This window comes from Dendropsophus ebraccatus, unplaced genomic scaffold, assembly GCF_027789765.1.
Source record: "Dendropsophus ebraccatus isolate aDenEbr1 unplaced genomic scaffold, aDenEbr1.pat pat_scaffold_825_ctg1, whole genome shotgun sequence".
In the NCBI taxonomy this organism is placed as follows: Eukaryota; Metazoa; Chordata; class Amphibia; order Anura; family Hylidae; genus Dendropsophus; species Dendropsophus ebraccatus.
The window spans coordinates 8578-20872 of NW_027210424.1; the positions used below are offsets into that span (position 1 = coordinate 8578).

General features: G+C 57.9%; 13 non-coding genes and 3 pseudogenes across 13 annotated transcripts; all 16 read left to right on the plus strand.

Moving 5' to 3' along the window:
- Positions 1 to 371: 371 nt before the first annotated feature.
- Positions 372 to 481, plus strand: LOC138780405 (5S ribosomal RNA; annotated as a pseudogene).
- Positions 482 to 1329: 848 nt separating this feature from the next.
- Positions 1330 to 1451, plus strand: LOC138780404 (5S ribosomal RNA; annotated as a pseudogene).
- A 559-nt stretch (positions 1452 to 2010) lies between these two features.
- LOC138780403 (5S ribosomal RNA) lies at positions 2011 to 2128 on the plus strand (annotated as a pseudogene).
- An 867-nt stretch (positions 2129 to 2995) lies between these two features.
- On the plus strand, positions 2996 to 3115 carry LOC138780394 (5S ribosomal RNA). Its single transcript, XR_011361257.1, has one exon. It is a non-coding gene; the product is annotated as a 5S ribosomal RNA (ribosomal RNA).
- A 567-nt stretch (positions 3116 to 3682) lies between these two features.
- LOC138780364 (5S ribosomal RNA) lies at positions 3683 to 3801 on the plus strand. Its single transcript, XR_011361229.1, has one exon. It is a non-coding gene; the product is annotated as a 5S ribosomal RNA (ribosomal RNA).
- Positions 3802 to 4196: 395 nt separating this feature from the next.
- On the plus strand, positions 4197 to 4316 carry LOC138780373 (5S ribosomal RNA). Its single transcript, XR_011361238.1, has one exon. It is a non-coding gene; the product is annotated as a 5S ribosomal RNA (ribosomal RNA).
- An 866-nt stretch (positions 4317 to 5182) lies between these two features.
- LOC138780376 (5S ribosomal RNA) lies at positions 5183 to 5302 on the plus strand. The gene has a single exon (XR_011361241.1). It is a non-coding gene; the product is annotated as a 5S ribosomal RNA (ribosomal RNA).
- Positions 5303 to 5885: 583 nt separating this feature from the next.
- On the plus strand, positions 5886 to 6004 carry LOC138780423 (5S ribosomal RNA). Its single transcript, XR_011361278.1, has one exon. It is a non-coding gene; the product is annotated as a 5S ribosomal RNA (ribosomal RNA).
- Positions 6005 to 6400: 396 nt separating this feature from the next.
- LOC138780375 (5S ribosomal RNA) lies at positions 6401 to 6519 on the plus strand. Its single transcript, XR_011361240.1, has one exon. It is a non-coding gene; the product is annotated as a 5S ribosomal RNA (ribosomal RNA).
- Positions 6520 to 7379: 860 nt separating this feature from the next.
- Positions 7380 to 7499, plus strand: LOC138780377 (5S ribosomal RNA). The gene has a single exon (XR_011361242.1). It is a non-coding gene; the product is annotated as a 5S ribosomal RNA (ribosomal RNA).
- A 582-nt stretch (positions 7500 to 8081) lies between these two features.
- On the plus strand, positions 8082 to 8200 carry LOC138780424 (5S ribosomal RNA). Its single transcript, XR_011361279.1, has one exon. It is a non-coding gene; the product is annotated as a 5S ribosomal RNA (ribosomal RNA).
- A 396-nt stretch (positions 8201 to 8596) lies between these two features.
- On the plus strand, positions 8597 to 8715 carry LOC138780369 (5S ribosomal RNA). Its single transcript, XR_011361233.1, has one exon. It is a non-coding gene; the product is annotated as a 5S ribosomal RNA (ribosomal RNA).
- Positions 8716 to 9584: 869 nt separating this feature from the next.
- On the plus strand, positions 9585 to 9704 carry LOC138780379 (5S ribosomal RNA). Its single transcript, XR_011361243.1, has one exon. It is a non-coding gene; the product is annotated as a 5S ribosomal RNA (ribosomal RNA).
- Positions 9705 to 10286: 582 nt separating this feature from the next.
- On the plus strand, positions 10287 to 10405 carry LOC138780414 (5S ribosomal RNA). Its single transcript, XR_011361269.1, has one exon. It is a non-coding gene; the product is annotated as a 5S ribosomal RNA (ribosomal RNA).
- A 394-nt stretch (positions 10406 to 10799) lies between these two features.
- On the plus strand, positions 10800 to 10918 carry LOC138780430 (5S ribosomal RNA). Its single transcript, XR_011361286.1, has one exon. It is a non-coding gene; the product is annotated as a 5S ribosomal RNA (ribosomal RNA).
- An 858-nt stretch (positions 10919 to 11776) lies between these two features.
- LOC138780380 (5S ribosomal RNA) lies at positions 11777 to 11896 on the plus strand. The gene has a single exon (XR_011361244.1). It is a non-coding gene; the product is annotated as a 5S ribosomal RNA (ribosomal RNA).
- The last annotated feature ends 399 nt before the right edge of the window (positions 11897 to 12295 follow it).

Sequence of the window (12295 nt, forward strand, 5' to 3'; positions counted from 1 at the left end):
CCTGGTAATACCAGGTGCTGTAGGCTTTTTATTCCCCTCCCTCTCGACCAGCAGGGCCCAATCAGTGTCCCTGTAGTTTTTTCCCCTTCTCTTAGGACCGCGATGGTGGGGCCAGAGTGGTGCGGTGCTGGGATCCACGGCATGAGAGTTCCTAGCCCTACTCTGCAGCTCCAGGGTCAGGAAGACTCCTCGGCAAATGAAAGGAGCTCGTCTGTCTGCTCGTTGTGGCATCCCTGCTGCCATGGGCTGCTTTGCTTAAGGCCGGGGGGTGGGGTTGGTGCTACCACCCGGCCAGCCCTCCGTACTCGAGTCTGCGGGCCTGGGAGGCGCAGGGAGGAGGCTTCCTGGGCCACAGAGTCAGCATGGCTGGTGTCTACTGGCCATACCACCCTGGGAACGTCTGATCTTGGAAGCTAAACAGGGTTGGGCCTGCTTAGTACTTGGGTGGGAGACCGCCTGGGAATACCAGGTGCTGTAGGCTTTGTTTTTCCTCCCTTCTAACAGCAGGGCCCAGTCAGTCTCCCTCTAGCTTTCCCCCCTTCTCTTTTTCTAGCGGGCATTTGCTTCTTTTTTTAGGTGCTTTCTCTCTTGTGCCGTGGAAGCCTGGCCTCCTCTTCCTCCTCACGTTGGCAGCAGCATTCTTGCTCACTTCTTTTACAGTAGTAGTGGGCTTGACTGCAACAGCGGCAGCTGTGACCTGCAGGGGGCTAACTTACAGCACAACACCTGCTGTAGATTTTGGCAGGCGAGGCCAGGCGCCCTAGAAAGGAGGTGCCATCTGAAAAGCAGCTTGCGGTCACCGGCAAAAGCATCTCACCTTCTTCCTTGAACTGATGCCTGGACGCCCTACGCCATCCCGTGTTGACGGCCCGGCCGGTTCTTTCTTGTACACCCGAGTTACTTCTGAGCCTGTGGAAGCCTGCAGCCAGCCCTTTGAAAGAAAGGCATCTACTGAGAGGGGGCAGTGATGTGTCAGGTTTTCCCTGGGTGGACAAGAGCTGAGGTGCGTGAGGGCGGCACCCGGCCCTTGCATCCGGCTTTAGGACCCCACCCTCCCCGGTGGGGCCGGAGTGGTGCGGTGCTGGGATCCACGACTTGAGAGCTCCTAGCTCAACTCCAGGCTAGGAAAGACTCCTCGACAAAGGAAAGGAGCGTGTCTGTCCGCGCGCTGTGACATCCCTGCTGCCATGGGCTGCTTTGCCTTATGGAAGGTGTGGGGATAGGGGGGGGTTGGCGCAACCACCCGGCCAGCCCTCTGTGCCTAAGTCTGTGGGTCTGCGAGGCGCAGGGAGGAGGCCTTCTTGGGGCCACGGAGTCAGCGTGGCTGACGTCTACCAGCCATATACCACCCTTGGGCACGCCCGATCTCGTCTGATCTCGGAAGCTAAGCAGGGTGGGCTCGGACAGTACTGAGACGGGAGACCTCCCGGGAATACCGAGTGCTGTAGACCCTTTTCAGCCTTCCTTTAAGTCTTGCCGTCTTCCCCTGCCCAGCAAGCATTGGAGGGGGCTCCGTTCTGGAGGTCAGCATGAAGCCCATGCCCCCCAAAAAAGGCCAGTGGGACGGAGGTCTGCGTGGGCCCCGCATCGGTCCATCCAGATGAGCCCTGTAGCCCGAGGGGTGTAAGCAGAGCCTTAAAAGCAGTGTGGGACGATCGATGGCCGTCCATTGTAAAGCTTCCCCCTGCAAAGCAGCTTGTGTGACTAAAGCATAGAGTGAGTGAGCGCGCCCAAGCAGCTTAGGAGCTAGTGTGAGGAAGGTGAGGGGGCTTTGGTGGTAAGGCTTTGAAAAAAAGCAAAAAAAAAAGAAGCAAAGACAGGCAGGAGAGTTTGCCAGGTGGTTGTCATGAGGCTAGAGGGGGCTGTGCAGAAGGCTGCGCTTGCTGGGAGTGGCCGGCTGCAGACTGTAAAGGGAAGGAAAAGTGAATAGATAGCAGAAGCCGGCTCTGTGCTGAGCAGCCGTCAGGCAGACTGCAGAGTAGAAGAGCAGTACAATAGAGGGCTAACTCTCCCTACGGCCACACCACCCTGAACACGCCCGATCTCGTCTGATCTCGGAAGCTATGCAGGGTCGGGCGTGTTAGTACTTGGATGGGAGACCGCCTGGGAATACCAGGTGCTGTAGGCTTTTGTTTTTCCTCCCTTCTAACAGCAGGGCCCAGTCAGTCTCCCCTCTAGCTTTCTCCCCTTCTCTTTTTCAAGCGGGCATTTGCTTCTTTTTTTAGGTGCTTTCTCTCTTGTGCCGTGGAAGCCTGGCCTCCTCCTCCTCCTCCTCCTCCTCCTCACGTTGGGCAGCAGCATTCTTGCTCACTCCTTTTACAGTAGTAGTGGGCTTGACTGCAACAGCGGCAGCCGTGACCTGCAGGGGGCTAACTTACAGCACAACACCTGCTGTAGATTTTGGCAGGCGAGGCCAGGCGCCCTAGAAAGGAGGGCGCCGTCTGAAAAGCAGCTTGCGGTCACCGGCAAAAGCATCTCACCTTCTTCCTTGAACTGACGCCCTGGACGCCCTAGGCCATCCCGTGTTGCCGGCCCCGGCCGCTTCTTTCCTGTCCACCCCGAGTTACTTCTGAGCCTGTGGAAGCCCTGCAGCCAGCCCTTTGAAAGAAAGGCACCTACTGAGAGGGGGCAGTGATGTGTCAGGTTTTCCCTGGTGGACAAGAGCTGAGGTGCGTGAGGGCGGCACCCGGCCACTTGCATCCAGCCTTTAGGACCCCACCCTCCCGGTGGGGCCGGAGTGGTGCGGTGCTGGGATCCACGACTTGAGAGCTCCTAGCCCAACTCCAGGCTAGGGAAGACTCCTCGGCAAAGGAAAGGAGCGCGTTCTGTCCGCGCGCTGTGACATCCCTGCTGCCATGGGCTGCTTTGCCTTATGGAAGGTGTGGGGATAGGGGGGGTTGGCGCTACCACTCGGCCAGCCCTCTGTGCCTAAGTCTGCGGGTCTGCGAGGCGCAGGGAGGAGGCCTTCTTGGGCCACGGAGTCAGCGTGGCTGACGTCTACCAGCCATACCACCCTGGGCACGCCCGATCTCGTCTGATCTCGGAAGCTAAGCAGGGTTGGGCTCGGACAGTACTGGGACGGGAGACCTCCCGGGAATACCGAGTGCTGTAGACCCTTTTCGGCCTTCCTTTAAGTCTTGCCGTCTTCCCCTGCCCAGCAAGCATTGGAGGGGCTCCGTTCTGGAGGTCAGCATGAAGGCGTGCCAGAGCTTGAAGCCCAATGCCCCCCGAAAAAGGCCAGTGGGCCCCGCATCGGTCCATCCAGATGAGCCCTGTAGCCCGAGGGGTGTAAGCCAGAGCCTTAAAAGCAGTGTGGGACGATCGATGGCCGGTCCGTGTAAAGCTTCCCCCTGCAAAGCAGCTTGTGTGACTAAAGCATAGAGTGAGTGAGTGCGCCAAGCAGCTTAGGAGCTAGTGTGAGGAAGGTGAGGGGGCTTTTGGTGGTAAGGCTTTGAAAAAAGCAAAAAAAAAAACAGAAGCAAAGACAGGCAGGAGAGTTTGCCAGTGGTGGTTGTCATGAGGCTAGAGGGGGCTGTGCAGAAGGCTGCGCTTGCTGGGAGTGGCCGGCTGCAGGACTGTAAAGGGAAGGAAAAGTGAATAGATAGCAGAAAGCAGGCTCTGTGCTGAGCAGCCGTCAGGCAGACTGCAGAGTAGAAGAGCAGTAAAAGAGAGGCTGATCTCTGCCTACGGCCATACCACCCTGAACCCGCCCGATCTCGTCTGATCTCGGAAGCTAAGCAGGGTCGGGCCTGGTTAGTACTTGGATGGGAGACCGCCTGGGAATACCAGGTGCTGTAGGCTTTTGCTTTTCCTCCCTTCCACCAGCAGGGGTCAGTCTCCTCTATGGCTTTTCCCCATTCTATTTTTCAACTGCACATTTGCTTTGTTTTTTTAAGGTGCTTTCTCTCTTGTGCTGAGGAAGCCTGGCCTCCTTCTCATGGGGGCCTGCAGCATTGGTGCTAACTCCTTTTAGTAGGGGATTTGATTGCAACAGCAGAGGAAGGAGAGTTGGAGAGGGGCCTGTCATGAGGCTAGAGGGCTGGCTGTGAAGGAGGCTGCGCGCGCTTGCTCTGCCCGGCTGCAGACTGTGAAGCGAAGGAAAAGCCAATAGAAGGATAGCAGAAAGCAGGCCCTGCGCCGGGCAGCCGTCAAACAGACTGCCGAGTAGAAGAGCAGTACAAGAGAGGGCTAACTCTGCCTACGGCCACACCACCCTGAACACGCCCGATCTCGTCTGATCTCGGAAGCTATGCAGGGTTCGGGCCTGGTTAGTACTTGGATGGGAGACCGCCTGGGAATACCAGGTGCTGTAGGCTTTTGTTTTTCCTCCCTTCTAACAGCAGGGCCCAGTCAGTCTCCCCTCTAGCTTTCTCCCCTTCTCTTTTTCAAGCGGGCATTTGCTTCTTTTTTAGGTGCTTTCTCTCTTGTGCCGTGGAAGCCTGGCCTACTCCTCCTCCTCCTCCTCCTCCTCCTCACGTTGGGCAGCAGCATTCTTGCTCACTCCTTTTACAGTAGTAGTGGGCTTGACTGCAACAGCGGCAGCCGTGACCTGCAGGGGGCTAACTTACAGCACAACACCTGCTGTAGATTTTGGCAGGCGAGGCCAGGCGCCCTAGAAAGGAGGCGCCGTCTGAAAAGCAGCTTGCGGTCACCGGCAAAAGCATCTCACCTTCTTCCTTGAACTGACGCCTGGACGCCCTACGCCATCCCGTGTTGCCGGCCCGGCCGCTTCTTTCCTGTCCACCCCGAGTTACTTCTGAGCCTGTGGAAGCCCTGCAGCCAGCCCTTTGAAAGAAAGGCACCTACTGAGAGGGGGCAGTGATGTGTCAGGTTTTCCCTGGGTGGACAAGAGCTGAGGTGCGTGAGGGCGGCACCCGGCCCTTGCATCCGCCTTTAGGACCCCACCCTCCCCGGTGGGGCCGGAGTGGTGCGGTGCTGGGATCCACGACTTGAGAGCTCCTAGCCCAACTCCAGGCTAGGGAAGACTCCTCGGCAAAGGAAAGGAGCGCGTCTGTCCGCGCGCTGTGACATCCCTGCTGCCATGGGCTGCTTTGCCTTATGGAAGGTGTGGGGATAGGGGGGGGTTGGCGCTACCACTCGGCCAGCCCTCTGTGCCTAAGTCTGCGGGTCTGCGAGGCGCAGGGAGGAGGCCTTCTTGGGCCACGGAGTCAGCGTGGCTGACGTCTACCGGCCATACCACCCTGGGCACGCCCGATCTCGTCTGATCTCGGAAGCTAAGCAGGGTTGGGCTCGGACAGTACTGGGACGGGAGACCTCCCGGGAATACCGAGTGCTGTAGACCCTTTTCGGCCTTCCTTTAAGTCTTGCCGTCTTCCCCTGCCCAGCAAGCATTGGAGGGGGCTCCGTTCTGGAGGTCAGCATGAAGGCGTGCCAGAGCTTGAAGCCCAATGCCCCCCGAAAAAGGCCAGTGGGACGGAGGTCTGCGTGGGCCCCGCATCGGTCCATCCAGATGAGCCCTGTAGCCCGAGGGGTGTAAGCCAGAGCCTTAAAAGCAGTGTGGGACGATCGATGGCCGTCCGTTGTAAAGCTTCCCCCTGCAAAGCAGCTTGTGTGACTAAAGCATAGAGTGAGTGAGCGCGCCCAAGCAGCTTAGGAGCTAGTGTGAGGAAGGTGAGGGGGCTTTTGGTGGTAAGGCTTTGAAAAAAGCAAAAAAAAAAAAAGAAGCAAAGACAGGCAGGAGAGTTTGCCAGGTGGTTGTCATGAGGCTAGAGGGGGCTGTGCAGAAGGCTGCGCTTGCTGGGAGTGGCCGGCTGCAGACTGTAAAGGGAAGGAAAAGTGAATAGATAGCAGAAAGCAGGCTCTGTGCTGAGCAGCCGTCAGGCAGACTGCAGAGTAGAAGAGCAGTAAAAGAGAGGTTGATCTCTGCCTACGGCCACACCACCCTGAACACGCCCGATCTCGTCTGATCTCGGAAGCTAAGCAGGGTCGGGCCTGGTTAGTACTTGGATGGGAGACCGCCTGGGAATACCAGGTGCTGTAAGCTTTTGCTTTTCCTCCCTTCCACCAGCAGGGGTCAGTCTCCTCTATGGCTTTTCCCCATTCTATTTTTCAACTGCACATTTGCTTTGTTTTTTTAAGGTGCTTTCTCTCTTGTGCTGAGGAAGCCTGGCCTCCTTCTCATGGGGGCCTGCAGCATTGGTGCTAACTCCTTTTAGTAGGGGATTTGACTTGCAACAGCAGAGGAAGGAGAGTTGGAGAGGGGCCTGTCATGAGGCTAGAGGGCTGGCTGTGAAGGAGGCTGCGCGCGCTTGCTCTGCCCGGCTGCAGACTGTGAAGCGAAGGAAAAGCCAATAGAAAGGATAGCAGAAAGCAGGCCCTGCGCCGGGCAGCCGTCAAACAGACTGCCGAGTAGAAGAGCAGTACAAGAGAGGGCTAACTCTGCTACGGCCACACCACCCTGAACACGCCCGATCTCGTCTGATCTCGGAAGCTATGCAGGGTCGGGCCTGGTTAGTACTTGGATGGGAGACCGCCTGGGAATACCAGGTGCTGTAGGCTTTTGTTTTTCCTCCCTTCTAACAGCAGGGCCCAGTCAGTCTCCCCTCTAGCTTTCTCCCCTTCTCTTTTTCAAGCGGGCATTTGCTTCTTTTTTTAGGTGCTTTCTCTCTTGTGCCGTGGAAGCCTGGCCTCCTCCTCCTCCTCCTCCTCCTCACGTTGGGCAGCAGCATTCTTGCTCACTCCTTTTACAGTAGTAGTGGGCTTGACTGCAACAGCGGCAGCCGTGACCTGCAGGGGGCTAACTTACAGCACAACACCTGCTGTAGATTTTGGCAGGCGAGGCCAGGCGCCCTAGAAAGGAGGCGCCGTCTGAAAAGCAGCTTGCGGTCACCGGCAAAAGCATCTCACCTTCTTCCTTGAACTGACGCCTGGACGCCCTACGCCATCCCGTGTTGCCGGCCCGGCCGCTTCTTTCCTGTCCACCCCGAGTTACTTCTGAGCCTGTGGAAGCCCTGCAGCCAGCCCTTTGAAAGAAAGGCACCTACTGAGAGGGGGCAGTGATGTGTCAGGTTTTCCCTGGGTGGACAAGAGCTGAGGTGCGTGAGGGCGGCACCCGGCCCTTGCATCCGCCTTTAGGACCCCACCCTCCCCGGTGGGGCCGGAGTGGTGCGGTGCTGGGATCCACGACTTGAGAGCTCCTAGCCCAACTCCAGGCTAGGGAAGACTCCTCGGCAAAGGAAAGGAGCGCGTCTGTCCGCGCGCTGTGACATCCCTGCTGCCATGGGCTGCTTTGCCTTATGGAAGGTGTGGGGATAGGGGGGGTTGGCGCTACCACTCGGCCAGCCCTCTGTGCCTAAGTCTGCGGGTCTGCGAGGCGCAGGGAGGAGGCCTTCTTGGGCCACGGAGTCAGCGTGGCTGACGTCTACCGGCCATACCACCCTGGGCACGCCCGATCTCGTCTGATCTCGGAAGCTAAGCAGGGTTGGGCTCGGACAGTACTGGGACGGGAGACCTCCCGGGAATACCGAGTGCTGTAGACCCCTTTTCGGCCTTCCTTTAAGTCTTGCCGTCTTCCCCTGCCCAGCTAAGCATTGGAGGGGGCTCCGTTCTGGAGGTCAGCATGAAGGCGTGCCAGAGCTTGAAGCCCAATGCCCCCCGAAAAAGGCCAGTGGGACGGAGGTCTGCGTGGGCCCCGCATCGGTCCATCCAGATGAGCCCTGTAGCCGAGGGGTGTAAGCCAGAGCCTTAAAAGCAGTGTGGGACGATCGATGGCCGTCCGTTGTAAAGCTTCCCCTGCAAAGCAGCTTGTGTGACTAAAGCATAGAGTGAGTGAGCGCGCCCAAGCAGCTTAGGAGCTAGTGTGAGGAAGGTGAGGGGGCTTTTGGTGGTAAGGCTTTGAAAAAAGCAAAAAAAAAAAAGAAGCAAAGACAGGCAGGAGAGTTTGCCAGGTGGTTGTCATGAGGCTAGAGGGGGCTGTGCAGAAGGCTGCGCTTGCTGGGAGTGGCCGGCTGCAGACTGTAAAGGGAAGGAAAAGTGAATAGATAGCAGAAAGCAGGCTCTGTGCTGAGCAGCCGTCAGGCAGACTGCAGAGTAGAAGAGCAGTAAAAGAGAGGCTGATCTCTGCCTACGGCCACACCACCCTGAACACGCCCGATCTTGTCTGATCTCGGAAGCTAAGCAGGGTCGGGCCTGGTTAGTACTTGGATGGGAGACCGCCTGGGAATACCAGGTGCTGTAGGCTTTTGCTTTTCCTCCCTTCCACCAGCAGGGGTCAGTCTCCTCTATGGCTTTTCCCCATTCTATTTTTCAACTGCACATTTGCTTTGTTTTTTTAAGGTGCTTTCTCTCTTGTGCTGAGGAAGCCTGGCCTCCTTCTCATGGGGGCCTGCAGCATTGGTGCTAACTCCTTTTAGTAGGGGATTTGACTGCAACAGCAGAGGAAGGAGAGTTGGAGAGGGGCCTGTCATGAGGCTAGAGGGCTGGCTGTGAAGGAGGCTGCGCGCGCTTGCTCTGCCCGGCTGCAGACTGTGAAGCGAAGGAAAAGCCAATAGAAAGGATAGCAGAAAGCAGGCCCTGCGCCGGGCAGCCGTCAAACAGACTGCCGAGTAGAAGAGCAGTACAAGAGAGGGCTAACTCTGCCTACGGCCACACCACCCTGAACACGCCCGATCTCGTCTGATCTCGGAAGCTATGCAGGGTCGGGCCTGGTTAGTACTTGGATGGGAGACTGCCTGGGAATACCAGGTGCTGTAGGCTTTTGTTTTTCCTCCCTTCTAACAGCAGGGCCCAGTCAGTCTCCCCTCTAGCTTTCTCCCCTTCTCTTTTTCAAGCGGGCATTTGCTTCTTTTTTTAGGTGCTTTCTCTCTTGTGCCGTGGAAGCCTGGCCTCCTCCTCCTCCTCCTCCTCCTCCTCCTCCTCACGTTGGGCAGCAGCATTCTTGCTCACTCCTTTTACAGTAGTAGTGGGCTTGACTGCAACAGCGGCAGCCGTGACCTGCAGGGGGCTAACTTACAGCACAACACCTGCTGTAGATTTTGGCAGGCGAGGCCAGGCGCCCTAGAAAGGAGGCGCCGTCTGAAAAGCAGCTTGCGGTCACCGGCAAAAGCATCTCACCTTCTTCCTTGAACTGACGCCTGGACGCCCTACGCCATCCCGTGTTGCCGGCCCGGCCGCTTCTTTCCTGTCCACCCCGAGTTACTTCTGAGCCTGTGGAAGCCCTGCAGCCAGCCCTTTGAAAGAAAGGCACCTACTGAGAGGGGGCAGTGATGTGTCAGGTTTTCCCTGGGTGGACAAGAGCTGAGGTGCGTGAGGGCGGCACCCGGCCCTTGCATCCGCCTTTAGGACCCCACCCTCCCCGGTGGGGCCGGAGTGGTGCGGTGCTGGGATCCACGACTTGAGAGCTCCTAGCCCAACTCCAGGCTAGGGAAGACTCCTCGGCAAAGGAAAGGAGCGCGTCTGTCCGCGCGCTGTGACATCCCTGCTGCCATGGGCTGCTTTGCCTTATGGAAGGTGTGGGGATAGGGGGGGTTGGCGCTACCACTCGGCCAGCCCTCTGTGCCTAAGTCTGCGGGTCTGCGAGGCGCAGGGAGGAGGCCTTCTTGGGCCACGGAGTCAGCGTGGCTGACGTCTACCGGCCATACCACCCTGGGCACGCCCGATCTCGTCTGATCTCGGAAGCTAAGCAGGGTTGGGCTCGGACAGTACTGGGACGGGAGACCTCCCGGGAATACCGAGTGCTGTAGACCCTTTTCGGCCTTCCTTTAAGTCTTGCCGTCTTCCCCTGCCCAGCAAGCATTGGAGGGGGCTCCGTTCTGGAGGTCAGCATGAAGGCGTGCCAGAGCTTGAAGCCCAATGCCCCCCGAAAAAGGCCAGTGGGACGGAGGTCTGCGTGGGCCCCGCATCGGTCCATCCAGATGAGCCCTGTAGCCCGAGGGGTGTAAGCCAGAGCCTTAAAAGCAGTGTGGGACGATCGATGGCCGTCCGTTGTAAAGCTTCCTCCTGCAAAGCAGCTTGTGTGACTAAAGCATAGAGTGAGTGAGCGCGCCCAAGCAGCTTAGGAGCTAGTGTGAGGAAGGTGAGGGGGCTTTTGGTGGTAAGGCTTTGAAAAAAGCAAAAAAAAAAAAGAAGCAAAGACAGGCAGGAGAGTTTGCCAGGTGGTTGTCATGAGGCTAGAGGGGGCTGTGCAGAAGGCTGCGCTTGCTGGGAGTGGCCGGCTGCAGACTGTAAAGGGAAGGAAAAGTGAATAGATAGCAGAAAGCAGGCTCTGTGCTGAGCAGCCGTCAGGCAGACTGCAGAGTAGAAGAGCAGTAAAAGAGAGGCTGATCTCTGCCTACGGCCACACCACCCTGAACACGCCCGATCTCGTCTGATCTCGGAAGCTAAGCAGGGTCGGGCCTGGTTAGTACTTGGATGGGAGACCGCCTGGGAATACCAGGTGCTGTAGGCTTTTGCTTTTCCTCCCTTCCACCAGCAGGGGTCAGTCTCCTCTATGGCTTTTCCCCATTCTATTTTTCAACTGCACATTTGCTTTGTTTTTTTAAGGTGCTTTCTCTCTTGTGCTGAGGAAGCCTGGCCTCCTTCTCATGGGGGCCTGCAGCATTGGTGCTAACTCCTTTTAGTAGGGGATTTGATTGCAACAGCAGAGGAAGGAGAGTTGGAGAGGGGCCTGTCATGAGGCTAGAGGGCTGGCTGTGAAGGAGGCTGCGCGCTTGCTCTGCCCGGCTGCAGACTGTGAAGCGAAGGAAAAGCCAATAGAAAGGATAGCAGAAAGCAGGCCCTGCGCCGGGCAGCCGTCAAACAGACTGCCGAGTAGAAGAGCAGTACAAGAGAGGGCTAACTCTGCCTACGGCCACACCACCCTGAACACGCCCGATCTCGTCTGATCTCGGAAGCTATGCAGGGTCGGGCCTGGTTAGTACTTGGATGGGAGACCGCCTGGGAATACCAGGTGCTGTAGGCTTTTGTTTTTCCTCCCTTCTAACAGCAGGGCCCAGTCAGTCTCCCCTCTAGCTTTCTCCCCTTCTCTTTTTCAAGCGGGCATTTGCTTCTTTTTTTAGGTGCTTTCTCTCTTGTGCCGTGGAAGCCTGGCCTACTCCTCCTCCTCCTCCTCACGTTGGGCAGCAGCATTCTTGCTCACTCCTTTTACAGTAGTAGTGGGCTTGACTGCAACAGCGGCAGCCGTGACCTGCAGGGGGCTAACTTACAGCACAACACCTGCTGTAGATTTTGGCAGGCGAGGCCAGGCGCCCTAGAAAGGAGGCGCCGTCTGAAAAGCAGCTTGCGGTCACCGGCAAAAGCATCTCACCTTCTTCCTTGAACTGACGCCTGGACGCCCTACGCCATCCCGTGTTGCCGGCCCGGGCCGCTTCTTTCCTGTCCACCCCGAGTTACTTCTGAGCCTGTGGAAGCCCTGCAGCCAGCCCTTTGAAAGAAAGGCACCTACTGAGAGGGGGCAGTGATGTGTCAGGTTTTCCCTGGGTGGACAAGAGCTGAGGTGCGTGAGGGCGGCACCCGGCCCTTGCATCCGCCTTTAGGACCCCACCCTCCCCGGTGGGGCCGGAGTGGTGCGGTGCTGGGATCCACGACTTGAGAGCTCCTAGCCCAACTCCAGGCTAGGGAAGACTCCTCGGCAAAGGAAAGGAGCGCGTCTGTCCGCGCGCTGTGACATCCCTGCTGCCATGGGCTGCTTTGCCTTATGGAAGGTGTGGGGATAGGGGGGGTTGGCGCTACCACTCGGCCAGCCCTCTGTGCCTAAGTCTGCGGGTCTGCGAGGCGCAGGGAGGAGGCCTTCTTGGGCCACGGAGTCAGCGTGGCTGACGTCTACCGGCCATACCACCCTGGGCACGCCCGATCTCGTCTGATCTCGGAAGCTAAGCAGGGTTGGGCTCGGACAGTACTGGGACGGGAGACCTCCCGGGAATACCGAGTGCTGTAGACCCTTTTCGGCCTTCCTTTAAGTCTTGCCGTCTTCCCCTGCCCAGCAAGCATTGGAGGGGGCTCCGTTCTGGAGGTCAGCATGAAGGCGTGCCAGAGCTTGAAGCCCAATGCCCCCCGAAAAAGGCCAGTGGGACGGAGGTCTGCGTGGGCCCCGCATCGGTCCATCCAGATGAGCCCTGTAGCCCGAGGGGTGTAAGCCAGAGCCTTAAAAGCAGTGTGGGACGATCGATGGCCGTCCGTTGTAAAGCTTCCTCCTGCTAAAGCAGCTTGTGTGACTAAAGCATAGAGTGAGTGAGCGCGCCCAAGCAGCTTAGGAGCTAGTGTGAGGAAGGTGAGGGGGCTTTTGGTGGTAAGGCTTTGAAAAAAGCAAAAAAAAAAAAGAAGCAAAGACAGGCAGGAG